This window comes from Aquarana catesbeiana, linkage group LG09 (genome assembly GCF_042186555.1).
Source record: "Aquarana catesbeiana isolate 2022-GZ linkage group LG09, ASM4218655v1, whole genome shotgun sequence".
NCBI lineage: Eukaryota > Metazoa > Chordata > Amphibia > Anura > Ranidae > Aquarana > Aquarana catesbeiana.
In genome coordinates, this window is record NC_133332.1 from 238,763,204 (window position 1) to 238,787,657 (window position 24,454).

General features: G+C 41.5%; 1 pseudogene; it reads right to left on the reverse strand.

The window, feature by feature from the left end:
- Window positions 1–14,728: 14,728 nt before the first annotated feature.
- On the reverse strand, window positions 14,729–24,005 carry LOC141109012 (myosin-4-like; annotated as a pseudogene).
- Between the last annotated feature and the right edge of the window lie 449 nt (window positions 24,006–24,454).

The following is a 24,454-nucleotide window of genomic DNA, read 5'->3' on the forward strand; positions in this document are numbered from 1 at the left end:
ATGAGTCGCCGAATCTGAAGAAACACCTGCTCCCACCGGCCTCCTTAAGAAACTGACTGATTGGCAGGAAGCTGACATGTAAAATAGCAAAAGTAATAGCTCTATTATACATGATGTTTGGCTACCGCAGAACAGTTAATCCTCCGGTTATACGCAACACCAGAGTGGCCAACTTTTGTTCAGACCAAACCTTAATTTTATCCTTATTCCAAAACACAAAGGGCTACGTCTTAAAGTAAAAACTGTATGTCAAGTGTCAGGCAAGATCATAGCAGAGTAGTGTAGGCTGGGAAAATGCATAGATGTACTTTTTAAATTTAGTTTGTCTTTGCCAAGTAACCAGCAGTGAAAAACCAACCAAGTTTAACTTTGTACATACAGTACATATCATTGGCCCATCACTTACTGCAAAATTCAGTGTTTACCATGACCACTCATCTTTAAAAGCTGAGGCCCCTTTCCCACAGGCCCGGCCCGTACACCAGTTGGTGCATTGGCTGAAAAATATCTGAAGTGCGCACATTTTAAGTAAGTGACCAAAAAAGTCCTGTAGCCATAGGATCAACATGGCAACAAGAGAATCTGCATTTTCTGAATAAGAAGTCAGCAATGGCAGCTTACACAATTCCCCTTTTTAGAGTCTTAATTTACTGGTATTTATCGGCATTTTTCAGCTTCTTGTATAAAGAAATAGAAATTCCTTCTATGTCAGATATTTCTGTCCATTCTCTGAATGGAACAGAAGGTCACAGCTGCCATCTAAGAAGAATGTAAATGGATCAGCGTGGTAACATATCTATATCATATTATTTCATTGTAATGCTTCCACTAGGGATGTTTGGGAACATTTGTTAATACGTAGAGCGGTATTAAAGTTCCTCACATTTTGATTTAATCCCATAGGCCATCATGTATAAAAGTCTTAAGAGAGGCTTTCAATCTTCAATCAACATACTTGCCAACACACAGACATGACTACAGTGCTGTCAAGAATAGTTGGCAAGCGGTCGTAGTCCCACTCAGAAGCCGTGCACATTCTGGATGAATGAGTTTCCATTTGGGAAAAATTGTACATGTAATCAGTGGCGGCCCGTCCATAAGGGGCGCAGGGTGCCACCCCCCAATCAAATGCGCCCGGCCCCTAATCTACATGCAGGGTGCCGTATGTATGGATTTCAATGGGGTTTTTTCTTTTTGAAGCACATGATTAGATCCCGAGGCTGTAATTGGCTTCAAAGAAGGGTGGGCTCGGGGTGCAGAGCACTGCGCCCTGGGCCCACCCAGTTTTGTGACATTAGTGAATTAATATTAGCTAATGTCATCCTGTTTCTCCTCCAGGCCAATAAGGAAGCAGGTCCTGAGACCCCATTGGCTGTGAGTCCAAAGACCCGATTGGCCGGGAAGAGAAGCGGTGACCGCCGGGACACGGAGGAGACAGAGGGGGAAGCCGCAGCCACGACCTGGATGGGGTAAGTGCCGATTGATCAGCGAGCAAACTAGCCAGTGACCGGGGGGGTGGCAGTCTGGAGCGACCAGGGTGGTAGATGTCGCAGGTTTGTTTGACGCCCCGCCGGCCGATGGAGCACCAGCCTCCACGGTTTGTAACAAAAATACATCTGGGATTCCATTCAAATAAGACTTTCAAAGACTTTCAAACAAAATTAGTTGATTCAATGATGTCAAGAAAGAATGTTCTGATGAATTAGAACAAAAATCTAACTGTGTATGGCCAGTTTAAAGTGGTTTTAAAGTAAAAATGTATTTTACTTTGATTCATTCTAAATGCTCCACTACCTGCCCTGGACTGCAGAGAGCTTGCTGTCAATTAAAAAGCCAGTTAACTATACTGTTTATTGTATTGTTTGTCAACTGGGATGCCTCAAAGAGTCCTCAGGGGTGCCATGTCAAAAGGACAAAAATCGGCCTCTACAGTCTGATATGAGTGTGCTCTGTCTTAACTCTTGTATACAGAAAAAAGGAAGAGAGCACAGCCTGCACCTCCTCCTAGCTCTCTCCTCCTCCCTGCTCCTATCTGTACTCCTATCGGCAACCCAGAAAGCTGAGCCAGCTGCCCACCCGTGTCCTACCAACCGATGACGTCATCAGTTGCTAAGAACATGTCAGGTGCCAACACAGCTTTCTGGGCTACTGATAGGAGTACAGTTATGAGCAGGTAGGAGGTGCAGGCTGTGCTCTCTCCCTCCTGTCTATATACAAGAGTTAGGACAGAACACACCCACATTGGACCATACAGGGTTTGATTACCCACCCCACATTTATGCTAAAAGGGGGGATTTTTGGGGGGGTTGTGTCAGGAGGGGGGATTTGTGCTAGAAGCAGGGATTGGGGGGGGGCATGTGTGAGAAGAGGGGATTTTGGAGGGGGGATTTTTGTTTGGAGTTGGGATTTGTGTTAGGAGCAGGAATTTGTGAAATGGAGATTGGGGGGGGGGGGGGGGGTTGTGGGATTTGAGACTGAGAACATGATACAAGAGATGGTCATAGATTGCAGACATGATACAAGAGATCAGTGCAGTCTCACTGTGCTCATTATTGCAGCCTCACTGTGCCCATCAATGCAGCCAAACTGTGACAACAATGCAGCCTCACTGTGCCCATGTGCAGCCTTGTCAGTGCCCATCAATGCAGCCTCACTGTGCCCATCTGCAGCCTCATCAGTGCCAACAATGCAGCCTCACTGTACCCATTTGCAGCCTAATCAGTGCAAAAAATGCAGCCTCGCTGTGCCAATCTGCAGCTACATCAGTGCAAACAATGCAGCCTCACTGTGCCCATTTGCAGCCTCATCAGTGCCAACAATGCAGCCTCACTGTGCCAATCTGCAGCCTCACTGTGCCAATCTGCACCCTCACTGTGCCCATCTGCAGCCTCATCAGTGCCATCAATGCAGCCTCACTGTGCCCATTTGCAGCTTCATCAGTGCCAACAATGCAGCCTCGTCAGTGCCCATCAATGCAGCTTCACTGAGCCATCAATGCAGCCTCATTAGTGTCAACAATGCAGTCTCACTGTGCCCATCTGTATCCTCATCAGTGCCCATCTGCAGCCTCTCTGTGCCAACAATGCAGCCTCACTGTGTCCATCTGTATCCTCATCAGTGCCCATCTACAGCCTCGCCAGTACTTTGATTACACACAGCAGGTGTCTCCCGCTGTGTCATGCAGCTGCAGTCTTAACTGTTCCATGGCCATCCACTGTAACAAAGCCCTGCCTCCTCGTCCGTGATAGACAGTCAACTGAACAACGAAACAATGCTGGGAAATTGAATCTGTGTTCCGTCTATCATGGATGAGGAGCTGGGGCTTTGTTACAGTGGACGGCCGTCGAACAGTTAAGACTCCATCTGCATGACACAGCGGGAGACACCCGCTGTTTGTGATTACACAAACAGAGGGAGGGAGAGGAGAACTCTGCATTTGGATCGGCCCTGGGCGCCGCTGCAGCCACAGCTCAAATCGGCCCCAGGGCAGGCGGCCTACTGGGAAATTTCTTGTTATCCTGATAGGCCAGTCCAGCCCTGCTTCAGGCTGAGTGGCAGTGCAAGCTCAGCCGGGAGATCATGCCACACTCACGGGTGTTTTGAGCCCGCCGTCAAATGTGGGAGTATCCCGCGATTCGCGGGAGACTTGAGATGTCTGTTTTTACTCTTCTGTGTAGGTGCATAAATTGGGCCAGGCTGGTAGGTAGGCCCCAGATGCTGTTAAGACGGCTCTGTATGTGTCACTGTGTTTTTGGGGGCATATATGCATAGGTATCTGGAACTGATATCCTCAACCCAGCCAGGTGTGTCAGAGAGTACAGAGCTGTATGCGCAGGAACAGAGGACATCAAGTGGCTCCTTCGGGGGTAAGCGCTAAGCTATTAAAAAAAATTATATATATATATATATATATATAATTTACTATCACTTTAAGGCTGGATTCAGGCACATACACATAATCCCAACACACATATACAGTGTAAACAAAGCAAACTTTGTGCCCTTCAACACAATGGAGGGCACAAATGGGAATACACAGCAATGCAACACCCAAAGGAAATGCAGTTATGTTGTTTTCTGTTGAGGCTCCTTTAGGGCTAATTCAAAATGAATGAGCTGTCTTCACACAAATCATAGCAATGCATAAAAATAGTTGTCAACAGAGCCTATGTTAAAATAAACACCATTCATCTTTTTTGCCCTATCTGCTGGCTTAAAAAAGACCTTGTCACCACCTTAAAGTGGCTATAAACCCCCCCCCCTTCCTGCCCCCCACTAAATACTGACCTGAGCCTGATCTTGGTCCAGTGCTATGCACATCTGCAACAGCTCTTCACCCCTCTCCACACTCTCACAGGCTTGGCTTACTCTGCTTTAAATGCAACCATTGTAGGTTGCATTGATGTCTTCTATTGAAAACACTAGTTGCCTGGCTGTCATGCTGATAAAAAAGGCTTTATTTTTTTTCTCATTCACTTACCTAGAACAGATGAACACAAGTTCTGACTTTACTCTCACTTTGCATTTTTCTGGTCAATTATGGTAAAAGTATTGCTATCAGAGATAGCCAGGAAACTAGAATTTCCAGGAGGTCAGAAATGACTTGTAGGCAGGAGTTAGTACCCCTTTTAGTGAGGTCCCTCCCCTGGTTGCTACCCCTGGTATACAACCTGTAAGCCTGTAGCCTAAGGGAGAGGACCCTTCGAGGTAGGTCCGTACAGATTAAAGTGGAGGACCCACCTGTGGGTGTGCGTACCCTGCCTCAGATCCTAAACATGGAGAAGATGGGAGATGTCCCTTGCCAGCTTGGCCAGAGCTGCTGATGAATCAGGGCTGCCTCTATATTGCTCATGGCGTATTTTTTCTTTAACCACCCCAGTACCGATATGTTTCACCCCCTTCATTACTAGGACTTTTTCCCGTTTACAGAGATGTGACACGTTGACTGACAATCACAACACTGAACCCAAATGAATTTTATATCACTTTTAAGATAGAGCTTTCCTTGAGTGGCATTTAAAAGAATAGTGTGGCCAAAGTTTTTTTGACCATACTTGTTTTTTGGGTCACAAGTGTGCGCTTACTGTATTTCTGCACTTCTGTGACCCAAATTCAGTTTTAGCCCGCTATCAGCTGACATCACAGAGCTGGTCTAGGCTCTGCAAGGAATCCAACAATAATGTCGGGATCCACCCAAATACCTGACCAGCAGCTGGATCATCCTCTCTCAGCGCACCACTGAGAGCCTGAGCAAGCCGCTTCCACCCAGTCTACGGCCTGGCGCTCCAGTAGGTTTTGGAGGGGCAGAGCAGAGAGCCGATGACCGACAGTCACAGCTCTGTGCTCAGTGAAGATTGATAACTCAGGGATCAGTGGTCATGTGATCTCCCAGTTCTCGGTCTTAGAGCTGGTGGTGGGACAGCTGCAGCATTGGATCGATGCTGCAGCCATCTAGGTGAGTATGACTGTTTCCAATCCCACACTTCTCTTTTCATAAACATTGGGATTATTTTACTATATAAGGAAAAAAGACTGAAAATGTAAAAATAACTATTTCACCCTCTTTTGTTTTAAAACGGAGCAGAATAAAAAATGCAGGACAATATGAAACCCCCCTAAAATAAGCCCTTTTTGGAGAGTAGACACCTCAAGGCAATCTTTTTTTTTTGCCACAATTTTTTTGGGACATGAAGAAACAAGCTGGTATTGAGGGGGTTAAAACATGGAGTTTTGAAATGATGCACTAGATGAAGGGGTTAAGGTATAGATGTGGTGTACAGGAAGTGAGTGGTCAGTGGTGGGCCATCAGGGCCAGCAAAACTTAACCCTAACCCTAAACACTGGCCTAAACTATTAGAATCACTGACTTACATTTTAATATTTTTTTTTCATTAATGTGTTATATAATAGAATTTTTTCTTATTTTCATAGCTTTTCTCTTGGTTTCGCTGCTGCCGATAGTATATGTTTATGTTAGAGCTTTTATCCAATTCTATTTCAGCCATGGTAGCCATCATGTGTTGCCATGGTCAAAGAAATTTGCCTTGAGGTCTTCAGAATCAACAATGCAGGCGCCTGTAGCTTTAACGAACCAGATTTTGAGTTGGTGATACTGGGGCCATCTAGCAGGGCGTACAATGTTGGATTTGTAGGGTTACAGACAACAATTGCTGGATTCATTCAGGTAAGACATCACTGAAGGCCTAGGTGTGAAATGCACAGCCTGCCACTGTAAGCTGTTAATATACAGGTTAATATACAGGTCAAATCAGAGACAGGATGCATAACTCCCAACTGTCCCTGATTTCGAGGGACTGTCCCTGATTGGGAGCAATGTCCCTCTGTCCCTCTTTCCTCCTCATTTGTCCCTCATTTTAGTCTGATCTATATAGATGTATATAAAATACACTTTGTATCTATCAAAAAGTGTTTTCCAGTGCTAAACCTTTCATCTGATTTCTAAATTGCTGTATTTGTAAATTCCAAAAGCCAATATAAAGGAATAGAAGGGGTAAAAAAGCGCTTGTGGGTTTAGCCAATCTTGTTTTTTTATTACAATTCTTCTTTAATGGGGCGTGACAGGGGGTGTGTCCTATGCCTGCATACTTTTGCTGATAGGTGTCCCTCATTCCCATCTCAAAAAGTTGGGAGGTATGCAGGATGGGGCTGACATATACTCTAGAGGGATGAATGACATTACAGGGGTGAATCTTATGCCGTGTTCACACAACCGGACTTTCCGTCCGGACTGGTCCGACGGAACGAATCCGTCAGACAATCCGACCTTGTGTGGGCTTCAGCGGACTTTTTCTGTTGAAAATCAGACGGACTTTAGATTTGGAACTTTGGAAATCTTTCCGACGGTTTTGAGTCCGTTTGAAAAATCCGTTCATCTGCTAGTCCGACGGACAAAAAAGGACGCAAGGGCAGCTATTGGCTACTGGCTATGAACTTCCTTATTCTAGTCCCTTTGTACGTCCGCTCGTGTGTACGCGGCATTACATTGTACTGGATTGCACTAGTGCTGGCTGGTAGGCAGATGTCTTTCATTCCTCTTACATACCAATCTGTGTGTGAGAGCAAACTGACCACCGACCAATAACTGACACACAGCAGCTAGCGGCAGCCTGTGTTTACATTCTTTGACTTTGTGATTGGTCACAGCGATCATGTGGTACAGAGCCAGTCCTATTGGTGATCACCTGTCTGTATGTACAGGAGCTCAGTTGCCATAGGATGCATTATTACGACCTCCCAAAACAATAGGGGAGTGGACCGGCCGTATATGTATAGTGATCAGTCAAGTTAAGTTGATGCCCCTGGCTGTATTTTCTTGTTTTTCATAACAGCCACCCCCCCCCCCCCACCATGACAATGGTGCCCAAGGCCTAAAATTTTTAGTCAGTGCCATGACAGCATGCTAAATAGTGCTGAATTTTCTTTTTTTCCAACTGTATATTTTTTGGCTGCTTTCCCATACTGTCAAATGTCAAAATGCTCATTTAAAAAAAAAAAAGTCATTTTGTCAAAATAATTGCAGGGTTGTTGCAGGAACTATCTTCCATTCTTCTGAGGGAACCCATGAAAGTTTGTCAGGCAAATCTGTCCCATCAAACTAAACTCAGGTGCAGAATATATGGCGAAAATAGATAACCGTGCGTATGATTTGTCCTTGTTAAGAAAATAGTAACAGTAATTGGCAGAGCGGCTTCGTGAGGCAATCCCTGGTGACTGAATCTCATGAGGATGCAGTATATTAGCGGCTCGCTTTTCACCGGGGATGTCTTCTTGATACCTAGATTTATAATAGACGATCTGACAAAATATCAGTCACACTGGTAGACAGCCATGTGAGCTCAATATGAGTTCTGCATAGTACTAAACATAGAAGCGTTTCCTGTTTAACCACTTCAGCTCGAATGTTTACTCCCCCACCCCACACTTCATGACCAGACCATTTTTTGCGATACACACTGCGTTACTTAATCTGATAATTGCCCGGTGGTGCGACTCTGTACCCAAATTAAATGTTTGTCCTTTTTTTCCCACTAATAGAGCTTTCTTTTGGTGGTATTTGATCACCTCTGCGTTTTTTTATTTTTTGCGCTATAAACAAAAAAAGACTGACAATTTTGAAACTAACTAGACTGCTATAGAAACTATCCAATAAAAAAAAATTAAAAATCAAATTTCTTCATCAATTTAGGCCAATATATATTCTGCTATCTGCTACATATTTTTGGTAAAAGTTATAGCATCTACAAACTATGGGATAATTCTATTTATTTTTATTTTTACTAGTAATGGCAGCGATCGGCGACTGCGATATTGCGGTGGACAATTCGGACATCTAACTGACACTTTTGACACTTTTTGGGGACCAGTGACACTAATACTAAAAAATATGCACTGTCACTATACTAATGACACTGGCAGAGAAGGGGGTTAACATCAGGGGCGACCAAAGGGTTAAATGTGTTTCTAGGGAGCGCTTACTAACTGTGGGGGAGGTGTTTTGACTGGGGCAAGGAAAAAAACTCATGTTCCTGCTTAGCAGAAACACAGGATCAGTACATTCCTCTCTCTCAGAATGGCGGTCTGCCTTGTTTACATAGGCAAACTGCCGTTCTGCCTGTGTCTCGAACAATTGAGTCCGCCGGACCCACAGATTGGCCCCTGCTGTGTCCAATCACAGCTGGAGCAGGTCACTGGTGGTGCGCGCGCCCCGGACCCGGAAGTGTCAGATCGTGTACTAGGTACGTGATCTGGCACAGAGCAGCCACCCTGCCAAAGTATATGTGCATAGGGTGGTCCGCAAGCAGATAAAATAAGTTGTTTTAGGTGTCAATCAGGACTAGTAACGAGTATGCTTTTTCTCATTTACTCCTCCACGTTCACTTGCTGGACCCCCAGAGTGAAGTCAAGTATTTTTTTTTGTGGGAAGCATATAAATCTCTTCCTTGACCTTCCTTGACCTTCAGACTTTTTTTCATCTTTCCATCTATTAAATCTTCTGCCTTTATTGTTTTAACTTTGGACAGTAAAACTTATTTTTTCTGCCAGTAAATACCTTATACAGCCCACTTCCTGTTTCTTGTCTGGTCATTAGCCTAGGCTTATGACATCATGCACAGCTCTCTCTCTCTTACTCTTGTGAGAGTTTGCCAGGAAGGGAGGGGGGATGAGTCATAAGAGGGCCAATGAGAGCTGCAGAGCTGGAGGTGTGCCTCTGTGTGTCTGTATACATCCAGGAATTGAACAGGCAGCAGCTTCAGCTGCCCACAGTTAAAATGGCTGCAGCCAGACTCAGTGAAGGGAGATTTCTGCAGCATATTTGGAAAGTACAGAATTGCAGTATATATAAAATAATATGCAAAGTAGTTGGAGGGAAGGTTCAGAATAGCAAAGATGTTTTTATTACAAATTATGTGAGCAGACTGCAGTTCCTCTTTAGGTCTTGTTCACATGGGGCTCAGATAAGGTGAATGGTATATAATGCAGCCACTGCATCCTAATAAACTTCAATAGGTTGCCTGCCTGCAGCACCCATAGGTTAGAGACTCTAGAAAACAAACCACCATTTCAGGGTATACAGGTCTCTCTGGCAAGAGAGAAGCACTTTGCTACACAGCAACCGCTCTGCCCACCCCTCCTCTCCGCTGTCCATTCACAGAGTACTTTGTACAACCCCCATTCCAAAATCATTGTAACGCTGTGTAAAATCTACATAAAAAAAAGAATGCAATGATTTGCAAATCTCATAAACCCATATTTTATTCACAATAGAAAATAGAAAACATATCAAATGTTTAAACCGAGAGACTGTACTATTTTAAGAAAAAAATTAGGTCATTTTAAAATTGATGGCAGCAACACGTCTCAAAAAAGTTTGGATAGGGCAACAAAAAAGCTGGCAAAGTAAGTGGTACTAACAAAGAATAGCTGGTAGAACATTTTGCAACTAATTAGGTTATTTGGCAACAAGTCAATAACATGATTGGGTATAAAAATAGCATCTTAGAGAGTCAGAGTGTCTCAGAAATAAAGATGGGCAGAGGATTACCAATCTGTGAAAAGCTGCATCTAGAAAAAGTCAAACAATTTCAGAATAATGTTCCTGAACATAAAATTGCAAAGACATTTTAAATACACTGAGCAAAATTATAAACGCAACCCTTTTGTGTTTGCCCCTATTTATCATGAGCTGAACTCAAAGATCTATGACTTTTTCTATGTACACAAAAGGTCTATTTCTCTCAAATATTGTTCACAAATCTGTCTAAATCTGTGTTAGTGAGCACTTCTCCTTTGTCGAGATAATCCATCCACCTTGCAAGTGTGGCATATCCAGATGCTGATTAGACAGCATGATTATTGCACAGTTGTGCCTTAGGCTGGCCACAATAAAAGGCCACTCTAAAATGTGCAGTTTTATCACACAGCACAATCAACCTGATCAACTCCATGCGAACGAGATGTACTGCACTGCGTGAGGCAATTGGTGGTCACACCAGATACTGACTGGTTTTCGGACCCCCCCCCCCACCCAATACAGCAAAACTGCACATTTTAGAGTGCCTTTTATTGTGGCCAGCCTAAGGCACACCTGTGCAATAATCATGCTGTCTAATCAGCATCTTGATATGCCAACACCTCTGAGGTGGATGGATTATCTCGGCAAAGGAGAAGTGCTCACTAACACGGATTTATACAGATTTGTGAACAATATTTGAGAGAAATAGGCCTTTTGTGTACATAGGAAAAGTAATAGATCTTTGCGTTCAGCTCATGATAAATAGGGGCATTCACAAAAGTGTTGCGTTTATAATTTTGCTCAGTGTATATCATTATCCACAGTACAAAATATCAAACAATTCTGATGCCCCGTACAACACACAATCGGAAATTCGCAAAAGATTGAGAGCAGGTTCTCTATTTTTCCGACAGAAAAAGTTACTATCGGAAATTCCGATCGTCTGTAGCAATTCCGACGCGCAAAATTCCTACACATGCTTGGAAACAATTCGACGCATGCTCGGAAGCATTGAACTTCATTTTCTTGGCTCATCGTAGTGTTGTACATCACCGCGTTCTTGATGGTCAAAAGTTCAGAGAACTTTTGTGTGACCGTGTGTATGCAATGCAAGCTTGAGCGGAATTCCGTCGGAAAAACAAACCAAGATTTTTCCGCTGGAAATTCTGCTCATGTGTACGGGGCATTAGAATCTGAAGAAATCTCTGTGCACAAAGGACAAGGCCAAAACACAATATTGGATGCCCGTGATCTTTGGGCCTTCAGACAGTATTACATTAAAAACAGGCATGGTTTTGTGATAGATATCGCTGCATGGACTCAGGAATACTTCCAAAAATCACTGTCTGTGAACATAGTTCGCTATGCCATCCAAAAATGCGTAAAGCTCTATCATGCAAAGAAGAAGCCATATCTGAACATGAGCCAGAAATGCCACCATCTTCTCTGGGCCAAAGCTCATTCAAAATGGTCTGTTGCAAAGTGGAAAACTGTTCTGTGGTCAGACAAATTGAAATTTGACATTCTTTTTCGCAACCATGGGTGCCGAGTCCTCCAGACTAACGAGGAGAGGGACCTTCCAGCTTGTTATCAGTGGTCAGTTCAAAAGCCTGCATCTGGTGGTATGGGGGCGCATTCATGCGTATAGAATGGGCAGCTTGTACATCTGGAAAGGCACCATCAATGCTCAAGGATACTGTATATCCGTGTTTTAGAGCAGTATATGGTCAGGCAAGAATGTGACTACAGTCCTCTCCAAAAACTCCAGCAACTGGTCTCCTCAGTTCCCAGACGCTTAAAGAGTGTTGGTAAATGAAGAGGGGATGCTACACTGTGGGAAACATGGCCATATCCCAGCTTTTTTGAGACGTATTGCTGCCACCAATTTCAAATTTTCTCAGTTTAAACATTTGATATGTTTTCTATTTTCTATTGAGAACAAAATATGGGTTTATGAGATTTGCAAATCATTGCATTCTGTTTTTATGTAGATTTTACACAGGCAGAGGGTAAAGTGTCAGCAAAGGACTCTGCAGCTGCTGTATTTGAGACTTGAAGGTTCCGTATCAGGGTGCCGGAAGTATAGAGATAGCTGCATTCCCAATGCTTGGTAAAAATATAAATAGGAAAATAAAAGTGATTGATATATAAAAGTCCAATGAGACACATCAATGGACTTAACTCCTTAGAAGGCAGCAGCAAAAGTTTTAAAATTCATGGAGTTCTGCTTGAAGGGTCTGTACCAGTGGTGGTGTAACTATAAAGGGTGCAGGAGCACCACCCCCTCTCTCCTGGTCCCGCTCTATCACCATAGATAGATTCATGCATCGCATGAATCTATCTATGGTTGCCGCTGACACCTCCTATTCAAGTGTCCGGCCCCTTTTCGAGTACCGGACACCTGAATTATAGTGGCGGGGGGTGTTTTTTGGAAGCACCTGATTAGAGCCATAGGCTCTAATAGGCGACCAAAAAGGTGAACAGCGGGCGCAATGCTGTGCATTCACTGTTCACTCAGCTGTGTGTTAGCAAAGCCAAAGAATTCGCTTTGCTAACATTGAACCGCTTCTCAGCCAATCAGGTGCTGGGGTCTGTTACTTGTCACCTGATTGGCTGAAACATCAGGTGCTGTTATTGGACGCATGATAGAGAGGACGGAATAAGACATTGAGGAGCGTGCAGGACACCGCGACTGACCCACTGAGAGACAGGTAAGTGCTGGGCGATGCACACTGGCAGCATTTGATGGAACACAGTAGCGGCAATTTATGGGCACACTGGCAGCATTTGAGGGGGCACAGTAGCGGCAATTGATGGGCACACTGGCAGCAATTGATGGGCACGCTGGCAGCAATTGACGGGTACAGTAGCTGCGTTTGATGGCACAGTGGCTGCGCTTGATGGGCACAGTGGCTGCATTTGATGAGCACAGTGGCTGCGTTTGATGGGCACAGTGGCTGCGTTTGATGGGCACAGTGGCTGCGTTTCTTGGGCACAGTGGCTGCATTTTATGGGCACAGTGGCTGCGTTTGATGGCAGAGTGGCTGCATTTGATGGGCACAGTGGCTGAGTTTGATGGGCACAGTGGCAGCACTTGATGGGCACAGCGGCTGCGTTTGATGGGCACAGTGGCGGCAATTGATGGGCAGAGTAGCTGCGTTTGATGGCACAGTGGCTGCAATTGATGTTTTTTTTTTCAGTTTGTTTGCGCCCCCCAAATATTTTAAGCACCAGCCGCCACTGGTCTATACATACTTCGCTTCAAAGAATTAAGCAAGCTTATCTCTTTCCTCTTATTTCAAAGATTAAGTATGGCCATAAACACTGTAATCTGATTGTACAATCCCAGTACAATGTCAAAAATTATACATTATAATATGAGGACAAATCTTTACAATGCAATCAATTTTTATCAAATCAAGCAGACTTTTATGCTGCATAGTTGTTTGTACAATCCCATTTAGATTTACCATCAGATTGTATAGTAGTGTATGGTCACCCTAAAATAACTTATTAGCCAGGTAAGACTTTTTTGTGAGTGTTTCAGGCATTTGTATGCATCGTAATTGTCACCAATGATCAGACTGTCCTAGATGAGTTTAGCTATGCACCTAATTAATTCTACTACATAACAGTAACACATAGACTTTAAAGTAGAACTATAATCAAAACTTTTTTTAAATTTTGGATAGAGTTAGGGAGGGTTAAACCCCTGTAAGGTTTATTTTTGCCATCTTTGCCCCATTAGTAAGATTTACCTTCACTTCCTGTCCCATAGCCAAAACAGGAAGTGAGAGGGAATGTCCAATGTCCCCATTGGAAGATTTCCCCTCTATTACTTTTCTGGGGACAACCCAAAATTTGGGATTTTCTTTTACTTTCACTTTCAATGATAATGGTAAACAAGTTTTGTCTTTAGTTATACTTTACAGTTTTTTTATATATTGCTTCGTTCAGATCTGTTATGAAGTGAATTTTTGACCACAATAACCACCAATGAAAAGTTTTTTTTTTGTTTTTTTTGAAGAAATGATTTCTAGTAGATCAATAAGCTGGAATTTTTAGAGTTCATAGTTTGAAAAATACATAACAGCAAAGGGAGTCCCCTAGTGGTGGACTTTTCAGGCACATGTAGCAATCATAAAAGAGGTATACTTGGTACAAATATAATTTATTGAATTAACATAATAAAATATGACAACAACTGTAACATCTATTGTTAGGAATGTAAATCCATCAGTATTACAATCGTGTATATACAAAGTTTTGAAGCAGTACTTTTTCACCGGACGCGTTTCGGAGTCAATTAAACTCCTTCCTCAGGGGTAGTATGTGCTTTAATTGGTTATTAAACACTGTATTGGCTGATTTGAATTTCCATAAAATTTGCGATTAAAAGCAGCGACAGTGACAAAGTCTGTCTGCCCAGTATGCTCTTGATTCCAATATGAACAAACATCTATGTGTTGGAGATGATGTAAACAGGTAGAAGTAGATTTTTTTTTACTCCACCAAGAGTATATATATGTTGTTCTCTTCAAAAAGAAAAGAAAAGCCCAAGAAATATGGGCGTAAACTAAATGCTTGAGGCTCCACTGAGGCCGAGAGGCAAATCCTGAAGGTGGCTCAAAAGTTGATGTTCATAGGTGTATCTATTGATAGATGACATGAGACTGAATCGGATCAAGTAGCTGTTCAGGCCGGTAACATCCTGCAACTGCGGGATGTTCCACAAGCCTCACGTTTTTTGTTTAGCTTAATCTGAGCAGAAGTGGCACCACCAGCTTCTTCAAGGCTCTCACTGATCTCTTCAAGTTCTCTGGGCAAGTCAGCTCTCTGTTTCTCAATTTTGGCACGAGCAGCACGCTCAGCTTCTATCTCTTCCTCAAGTTCTTCAATACGGGCCTAAGAAGGGACTTTCAGTTATTATATGCAGTTTTAATGATTATTAGAAGCAATATGTCTGCATTTTAGCTCTGTAATCTTATCTGGAGCTCCTTGATCTTCTTCTGCAGCTGAGATCCCAGGGATTGCTCATCTTCAATCCTACTTTGCAGCTGGCTTATTTCAAAGTATTTCCTGTGTTGGCAAAATAAGTAGTTGTTTGTGACATATTTTAAAACTACAGCAATTTTTTTTTAAATCTTACTAACCTCTTGAGTTTTTCCTCGGCTTGCTGTTTTTCATTTTCCAGATCCATGACTGTTTCCTGAATTAGTTTTAGGTCACCTTCAAGCTTCCTCCTAGCTCTCTCAAGATCAAGACGAAGTTTTTTTTCGTGCTCCAAAGAGCCTTCCAGCTGATGGGTAAAGAAATAAAATAAATATTTACAGTTTATTGAATATGTCTGCAGTTCAGTTATACAGCAAAAATCAAGTACAAATTAAACTAAAAGTACTTACATCATCCACTTGTTGTGCAAACTTGGTTTTTGCTTTAGTAAGGGAGCTGACTTTATCCTCCTCTGTTTGTAGATCATCAAGAGTTTGTTGATGAGCCTCTTGGAGAGCTTTTTTCTCCTTTGAGAGCTTAGAGATGTTGTCTTCCAGAGTTGCCAGTTCTTCTGTAAGGTTTTTTACCTAAGAATAGTGAAAACATTCAAAATACGTCTACTGTGCAATTTAGAAACATGGCATTTAAGGCATATTATAATGTGCCCAACCTTGTTTTCTGTTGCATGTTTCTCTTTCTCAACTTTGGCCAATGTCAGCTCTAAGTCATTAATGTCCTTCTTCAGTTCAGAGGATTCATCCTCCAATTTCATCTTCTTGGCTGTCAGCTCTGCATTGCTTTCCTCCTCATCTTCAAGCCTTTCTGTGATCTCTTTGATTCTGGCTTCCAGTTGAATTTTGTTCTTAATGAGGCCATCACATCTTTCCTCTGCATCAGTTAAGCTCTCCCCTTCCTACATGCAAACGATGTAAAGTAATTTTAAGTGTTAAGACAACATTTTATAACGACTACATTGTATAACATCTCCGTGTATCTTTTAAGCATTTTACCGACTGCACTTGAAACTGGAGGTCATTCTTTTCCTGCAGAAGGGCAACCATCTTCTCTTCCAGCTCTTTCCATTTCACTTCTGATTTAGCCAGTGCTTCCTTTGTCTTTGCAAACTCTTCCTTCATATTAGCCATCTCCTTCTCAGTCTCAGCACTCTTCAGGAGAGGCTTAATCTTAAAGTACAGTTTGATCCATGGCCACTGCTTGACATTCATGAATGATCTCACATTGTACTGGATGGTGTAGATCGCTTTCCTTTTTTAAAGAATGTATAATAGTAATAGGCTTGTTCAGATAGGTCACACAGCCTATTATGGGGTTATAAAATAGTAAAACACAATAGCAATGCTAAACTGTTTATCTGTATCTTGCTGCATGTACACAGTTTTGCATAAATGTAAATTAATAGATTGAATTTAGGGTTATAAAACTATTTTATCTTAGCTATAGGTATATTTAAATAAAATGTAAGCAAATGTGTTGTTTAATTCCTAGATCAGAGGCAGTGTGTTACACCATGCAGTGTCATCAATACCTTCTATCCATCATCCTCTTGAATTCTACTCTCATCAAGAAGCCTCTGCACAGAGCCTGAGTGCGAATGATCAGCTGGGCCAACTTATCATCTCTCATTTCTTCCAGAGTACCCAAGAGACCAGCTTTGAAGAACACCTGTGGGAAAATAAAGCTCATTCAAACCAACTTTAAAAAGCTAGATTAATTCATCCACCCACAAGACTGTTTTATACCTTAGTATGCCCAAACTTACACTGGGTGTGGTCCACATCAATTGAGCCAAGAAGTTTTTCAGAAGCCTTCTTACTGTCAATGAATTGTCCATCTGGAATTGCACTAGCATTCAGGACCTTTTACCTGAAGTTGGCCAAGTAGAGTTCAAATATTAGTTTGGCCAAATTTTATAAAAATGCTGGAACAGTTTGGAATTAAAAAAGAGAAAGTAAGCAAAATGCTTACCATTGTTTGAAATCACCATAGAGGATTCTGCTAGGGAAGCCCTTTCGGCAGATTCTGATACCCTCCAGCACACCGTTACACCTCAGCTGGTGGATGATCAGATGATTCTCCATGGTACCTCTCAGAGAGTGACACACATAATTCAAAACAAGGATCCACTTTTAAACTACATCTTACACTATATTATAACTCTCAGTTACCTGGAGTTTTTGTCTCATTGGGGATCAGACAATGTACAAAGTGAGGGTGAGTACTCTTCAGATTGGTCATCAGCTTGTTCAGATTTTCCTGTGGAAGATTGCATTTAGAATAATTGTCACTGCCTTAAAAAGTTCTAGAAAAAGCAATTGTTTCTATTTAAACCACTTACTCTGAACAGGACAGATACTGTCTGAAAAGAGGAACCCTTCTTTTTCTTTCCACCCTTTCCACCAGAGTCACCTGAAAAAGAATGTAAATGTTTAAATCTATTCCATAAAGTGTCTGAAAATTGCAGTGTTACATTATATTTTCAATGGATTACTTACCCTCAACACCTGCGTAGGAAGAGTAAAGTAAGGACAATAGCTTCACTGAAGATTTCTTGTAGAGGCCGATAACAGTCTTATTCAGTAGGTCCTTGTTCTTGTCAAGCCAGCCACTGATGTTGTAATCCACAGTGCCAGCATAATGCACCAGAGAGAAGTGAGCTTCCGTTTTTCCCTTGCCAGGCTTGGGCTTCTCGAAGTTCTTACACTTGCCCAGATGTTGATCATAGAGCTTATTCTTGAAGGAAGTGTCATTAGCCTTGGGGAACATGCACTCCTCTTCCAGGGTTGAGAAGATGCCCATTGGCTGTTCAGAGAAAAGGACAAGTTACAAATTCACATCAGCTTATAACTTTGAGTTGCTAATATGTAGAATGTAGACGCTCACCTTCTCAATAAGCTCAATGTAGGCAGCCAGATCCATACCAAAGTCAATAAACTCCCAATCAATTCCTTCTTTCTTGTACTCCTCTTGTTCCAGAACAAACATGTGGTGGTTAAAGAACTGTTGCAGCTTCTCGTTGGTGAAGTTAATGCAAAGTTGCTCCAAGCTGTTGAACTACAGATTATGATGTATAGATAAGTGTCTGAATTTTGCTAACATAGCCAATGTAATATTCTCTATAAAATGTATGTTTACACTTACATCAAAGATCTCAAATCCAGCAATATCTAGTACACCAATAAAGCATTGTCTTGGCATTTTGGTGTCCAGCTGTTGGTTAATATGGATGGCCATCCACAAGAAGAGTTTCTCATAAACAGACTTGCCGAAGGCACCAACGGCATTGTTTACCTACAAATAATGACTGCGAATTAGCCTATTTTCCCAACAAAATATTCAAACAAAACAAAATATTTTACATTATGATATGCTACCTGTTGGACAGTTTGTCCCTTAGTGACAAACTCATTGCCGACTTTGACCCTGGGGTAGCAGAGAGCCTTCAGCAAATCAGCAGAGTTCAGTCCCATCAAGTAGGCAATTTTATCAGCAACTAGAAGATTTTGTGGATTTATTAAAGCTCAATTAATAGGATTGTCCAGATCAATCACCAACATATTCCTTTGCTGGGTTTTAAAGACAAGTCTTAAACCTTACCTTCCTTGCCATCGGGCTCAACCCGCTCCTCTCTTTGCTTCTGCTTGAATTTCATGTTACCATGGTGCATAACAGCACCAGTCAACTTGTAGATGCCATTTTTTTCATCTGGTGAGAAACCCAGAATGTCTATGGCACTCTGCAAATATATGAATATGTGTCATGTTTCACAGTTGTATCCCAAAATGCCTAAAGAACATCTAGTATCATTACATACATCTGTAGCCATCAATTCCTCTTCATCATCAATACTTTTGACAGCAACTTCACCCTGGCTGATGAAAGGGTAGTTGTATGAGTTTGTGGTCAGCAGAAGCATTTCTGAAAGATAGAAATATTATTGATTAAAGTGACATAGTGTAACAATCTATTAATAGCACATCTGTAAAACAATACAGTATGTATCTAGATAAAATATAACTTGACTAATTCTCTAGTTTTGTAATCCTTTGCAGAAAAGTTATGGAAATTACCAATCAGCTCTGGCCTTTTATTAGTCAAGATCTGATAGAAGATATGGTAGCTTCTTTCAGGTCAAAGCTGGAATGTGACTCTGGACTTGTCCAGCAAGTCTGTAAAGAAAAAGATCACCTTTTACTGACGAAACATATGTAGTACCCTAAGAAATTAGTTTGAAAGTATCAAGCAATTCTTACAGGTCTCAATATCTGCAGAAGACAGTTTTCCTGTGGTTCCAAAGTGGATTCTGATGAATTTACCCTGGAGATGGTGAAGAAACCACGTCAACACAAGTTATGTTGAGCAGAATCCTTGTGTGGCCTTAATAATGGTGTTACTTACAAAACAGGAGGAGTTGTCATTTCTCACGGTTTTCGCATTACCAAAGGCTTCCAGCAGAGGGTTTACTTGGATGATTTGATCTTCCAGTGTGCCCTGTAAATTGTTAAAGTAATACTTCAAAGGTGCTCTTATATGGAATAAGAGGTTATTATGAGTCTAAATGAGTTTGTTTTAATCGTATGTACAATCTTATCAAGAGCGGTATTTAAACTAGGATTAAGGGGGAGGGTGAACTAGAATTCCATCAGGCAGACAGGTCAGTTAAGGGTCAGACATTAATGGTGGGTGGAATGGGGATAGATGGGGGGAGGTGTATGGCCGGTGACAAGAAAGTTTGCATGTTGCAAACAACCATTGGAAATTATAGTGCCATTTGTACTACTAAACAAGATATGAAAAACACCAGAGCAAAATGTAATAATGCATTAAAGTATTTGTTCACAAATGCCAGAAATCTGCCAAGCAAAATAGGTGAGTTGGAAGCTCTGATGCACGGGGAGAACTATGATGTAATCGGTATTGCTGAAACTTGGCTTCATTCCTTACATGACTGGGCTATTAATATTCCTGGCTATGCACTCTTTCGGAGAGACAGGGTAAAAAGGAAAGGTGGCAGGGTCTGTCTCTATGTGAGAAGTGATCTCAAACCGAGTGTGAAAGAGGACCTGGTTGATGGCGAGTGTGATGAGTCTGAAGCATTATGGGTGGAACTGCATATAGATGTGCGTAGTTCAAACTTAATCATTGGAGTTTGTTATAGACCACCCATTGTTAATAAAGAGGTGGAGACTCAGCTCCTTGCACAGATGGAAAGGGCTGCAAGGGCTGGGATGGTGATAATAATGGGGGATTTTAACTACCCAGAAATTGACTGGAGTAATGGCACTGCAGTTAAAGGGCTAAAATTTATAAACCTATTGCAGGACAATTTTATGGTCCAGTTTATTGAGGCCCCAACTAGGAATGATGCTCTGTTGGACCTGGTAATCTCAAACAATGCAGAGCTTATTACTAATGTTCATATAAAGGAACATCTTGGTAGCAGTGACCATAACAAGATTTCATTTGATGTTAGCTGTAAGCAAAAAACACATATGGGAAAGATAAAAACACTTAATTTCAAGAGAGAAATTTTTCCAAGGATGAGGGCTGCTCTCCAGGACTTGGATTGGGAGGGAATATTGGCATCAATGGGCCCAGAACAGAAATGGGAATTCTTCAAAATGACTGTGAACTCACTGCAAAGTATATTCCCATGGGCAATAAGTTTAAAATGCTAAAATAAAACCTATGTGGCTCACGGCTAAAGTTAAAAAAAGCTATAAACAATAAGAAAAGAGCTTTTAAAAAATATAAAAATGAAGGAACACTAGTGTTGTTTAAATGTTACAAAGAATATAACAGAATATGTAAAAATAAAATCAAGGATGCAAAAACTCAAAACGAACGACAGACTGCAAAAGGTAGTAGGACAAACCCCCAAAATATCTTCAAATATATTAATAGTAAAAAGGTCAGGTCTGAGCATGTAGACCCTTTACAAAATAATATAGAGTGGGTGACTGATGACAAAGAGAAAGCAAATGTATTAAATACTTTCTTCAGCTCTGTGTATACAAAGGAGCATGGGGGAGCTCATGTCCATAATGGGGGTGTTAGTGACACAGCCTCAAATAATCTACAATGGCTCAAAAGGGAAATGATCCAGAAATATTTAGATAGAATAAAGGTGGATAAAGCACCTGGACCAGATGGCATCCACCCACAGATCCTAAAAGGATTGCGCTCTGTAATTTCAAAGGCATTGTATCTAATTTTTAGGGACTCATTAATGACGGGAATAGTACCACTGGATTGGCGTAGGGCCAATGTGGTGCCTATATTTAAAAAGGGAACAAAGTCTTTACCAAGTAACTATAGATCTGTTAGTTTAACTTCTATAGTCTGGAAGATACTGGAGAGTTTAATAAAAGACCACATAGACGAGTTCTTGCTAGAAAAAAATATTTTAAGCAACAGACAGCATGGATTCATGAAAGACAGAAGTTGTCACACAAATCTGATTTCTTTTTATGAGGAGGTAAGTAAAACCTTGGACAGAGGGGTGGCGGTGGACATGGTTTCCTTTGATATTGCAAAAGTGTTTGACACAGTTCCCCACACACGGCTCATGTGTAAGGTAAAGTCTACAGGCTTGGAAATATCAGTTTGTAAATGGATAGAAAACTGGTTAAAAGACAGAATTCAGAGAGTAGTGTGTAATGATTCTTACTCTGAATGGTCTAAGGTTATCAGTGGTGTATCCCAAGGTTCAGTGCTGGGACCCTTACTTTTTCATATCTTTATAAATGATATTGGGTCTGGGATTAAAAGTAAAATTTCTGACTTTGCAGATGACACTAAGCAATGCAGTGGAATAACATCCTTACAGGATGTCTCCAATTTACAAGCCGACCTCAGTGCACTGTATAATTGGGCGACTATGTGGCAGATGAGGTTTAATGTTGATAAATGTAAAGTTATTCACTTGGGGCTAAGAATATGCATGCATCATACATACTAGGGGGAGTACAACTGGGGGAATCAATGGTGGAGAAGGATCTGGGGGTTTTGGTAGATTATAAGCTCAATAATAGCATGCAATGCCAAGCTGCGGTTTCCAAAGCGAGCAAAGTCCTTTCTTGTATTAAGAGAGAATGATATCATTTTGCCCCTGTACAAATCATTAGTAAGACCTCATCTGGAATATGCAGTTCAGTTTTGGGCACCAGTTCTCAAAAAAGATATCGGGGAACTGGAGAAAGTGCAGAGAAGGACAACCAAACTGATAAGAGGCATGGAGGAGCTCAGCTATGAGGAAAGATAAAAGGAACTGAATTTATTCACTCTTGAGAGGAGGAGATTAAAGGGGGATATGATCACCATGTATAAATATATAAGGGTTCCATATAGTGAACTTGGTGTTGAGTTATTCACTTTATGGTCAACACTGAGGAAAAGAGATTTCATCTCCAAATACGTAAAGGTTTCTTCACAGTAAGAGCTGTGAAAATGTGGAATAGACTCGCTCCAGAGGTGGTTCTGGCCAGCTCAGTAGATTTCTTTAAGAAAGGCCTTGATTCATTCCTAAATGTACATAATATAACTGGGTACTAACATTTATAGGTAAAGTTGATCCAGGGAAAAATCTGATTGCCTCTCTGGGATCAGGAAGGAATTTTTTCCCCTGCTATAGCAAATTGGATCCTGCTTTTCTGGGGGTTTTTTTCGCCTTCCTCCGGATCAACTGTGGGTATTGGATTGGGTATATGGGATTGTATGATATTTTTGATTTTATTTATTTATTTTATGGTTGAACTAGATGGACTTGTGTCTTTTTTCGACCTGACTAACTATGTAACTATGGTATGTATATTTTGTTATAGAAGTTCCATTGATCTCACCTGCAAGCTGTTACTTGGTCCTGTCTTCTTTCCTGCATCACCGAGGGCTGCAATTGTTGCAAAGTACTGAATGACAAGCTTGGTGTTCACAGTCTTTCCAGCTCCAGATTCTCCACTGGTTACAGATTTTACAAATGTCAGTAAATATCCACAACTATAATTTAACTGTACATTTGCAACAGCTAAGCGCAATCTCATATTTTACTCACGTAATCAGGATAGACTGGTTTTCTTGGTCTAAAAGAGATTAAATACACATGTGAGTTGTTGTGCAGAAATAACTAAGTGGATGTTTCAATAACACAAGTTATTTATGAAAGGTACATAACCAGTTAACATAAACTCATAGGCATTATCAGAGATAGAGAATATGTGTGGTGGGGCCTCCTGACGCTTTTTTCCTCTGTAGCCGGCAACAACTTCAGGGTTGTACACTGGCAGCCACTTGTAGGGGTTTACAGTGACACAAAACAGGCCAGAGTAGGTCTGAAAGTTGCAGAAGTAATACAGATTATACATCAGAAGACATTTTCATTGCAGGCTTGCTAACATTTAAATTGACAAAAAAACTGCAGTTTTTTTTTATTATGAGAGATTTGAATTCAGTGATATTGCTAAAGAGAGTTGAGCTTCAGGGGCTTTTGCCTTTGCAATAAATATATGAGAAAAATATAAATCCAGCTTACATAGATCATAAAGGCTGCATAACGCTCTTTGAGGTTAAACAGCACAGATGCCTCATTCAGGTGGGTCATCATGGCCATGTCTTCAATCTTATCGTACTTGGGAGGGTTCTGTGGGTATACCTGTCCTTCTTTGACAGTTACTTCCTGCAAACAATACAAAATGTTTGGTTGAGCTGACTAGCGGTAACTTGTTACATAGTAAATGTGTGAATGCTATTTCAGTGGTTACCCTTCCATCATCTGTCTTAACAGTGACTTTGCCACTATCACAAGAAGTGATAAAAAACCCTTCACATAGAGCTCTTTGGTGTCATCCACAAAGCAACTGTTCTTGGCGTTGAATGGTTTGTTCTGTGCCTCCACTCTCTCCTTCTCAGTTTTTCGCAGAAAGGAAGCAGTCGGTCCAAAAATCGACATTTCTGCCTCTGAAGACATGGTTGAGGCAGTCTGTGTAAGAGGAAATAAGAGAAATAGTGACAATAAACATGTAATGTTTGACTTGTAGCAGCATCCATATCTAGGCTTCTAGCTAAAGCAGTGTGTTTAGGGCATGGTGGAATAAAGTTTAATTTACTAAAACATTTAGAATCTGATATGTTTCCCCATACCATGCTCCTGTCTATTAGAAGGTGTGGCACTTTATATTGCAGGATGTGAGGGGAAGGTAAGAGGTGAATATTTTTGTGGAACTGTTTTAAGCTGAATGTAATTTCTTTGTTACAGGTGGAGTTTGACCAGCTGAATTGGCTCCTGGCCTTTTTATGTCTTTTATGTCTTGAGTACCCTAACACTGAGATGTCCCTGTCACAATTCCCAACTGAGATCTCCCTGCCATAATTCCCTACGGAGATCTCCCTGTCACAATTCCCAACTGAGATCTCTTT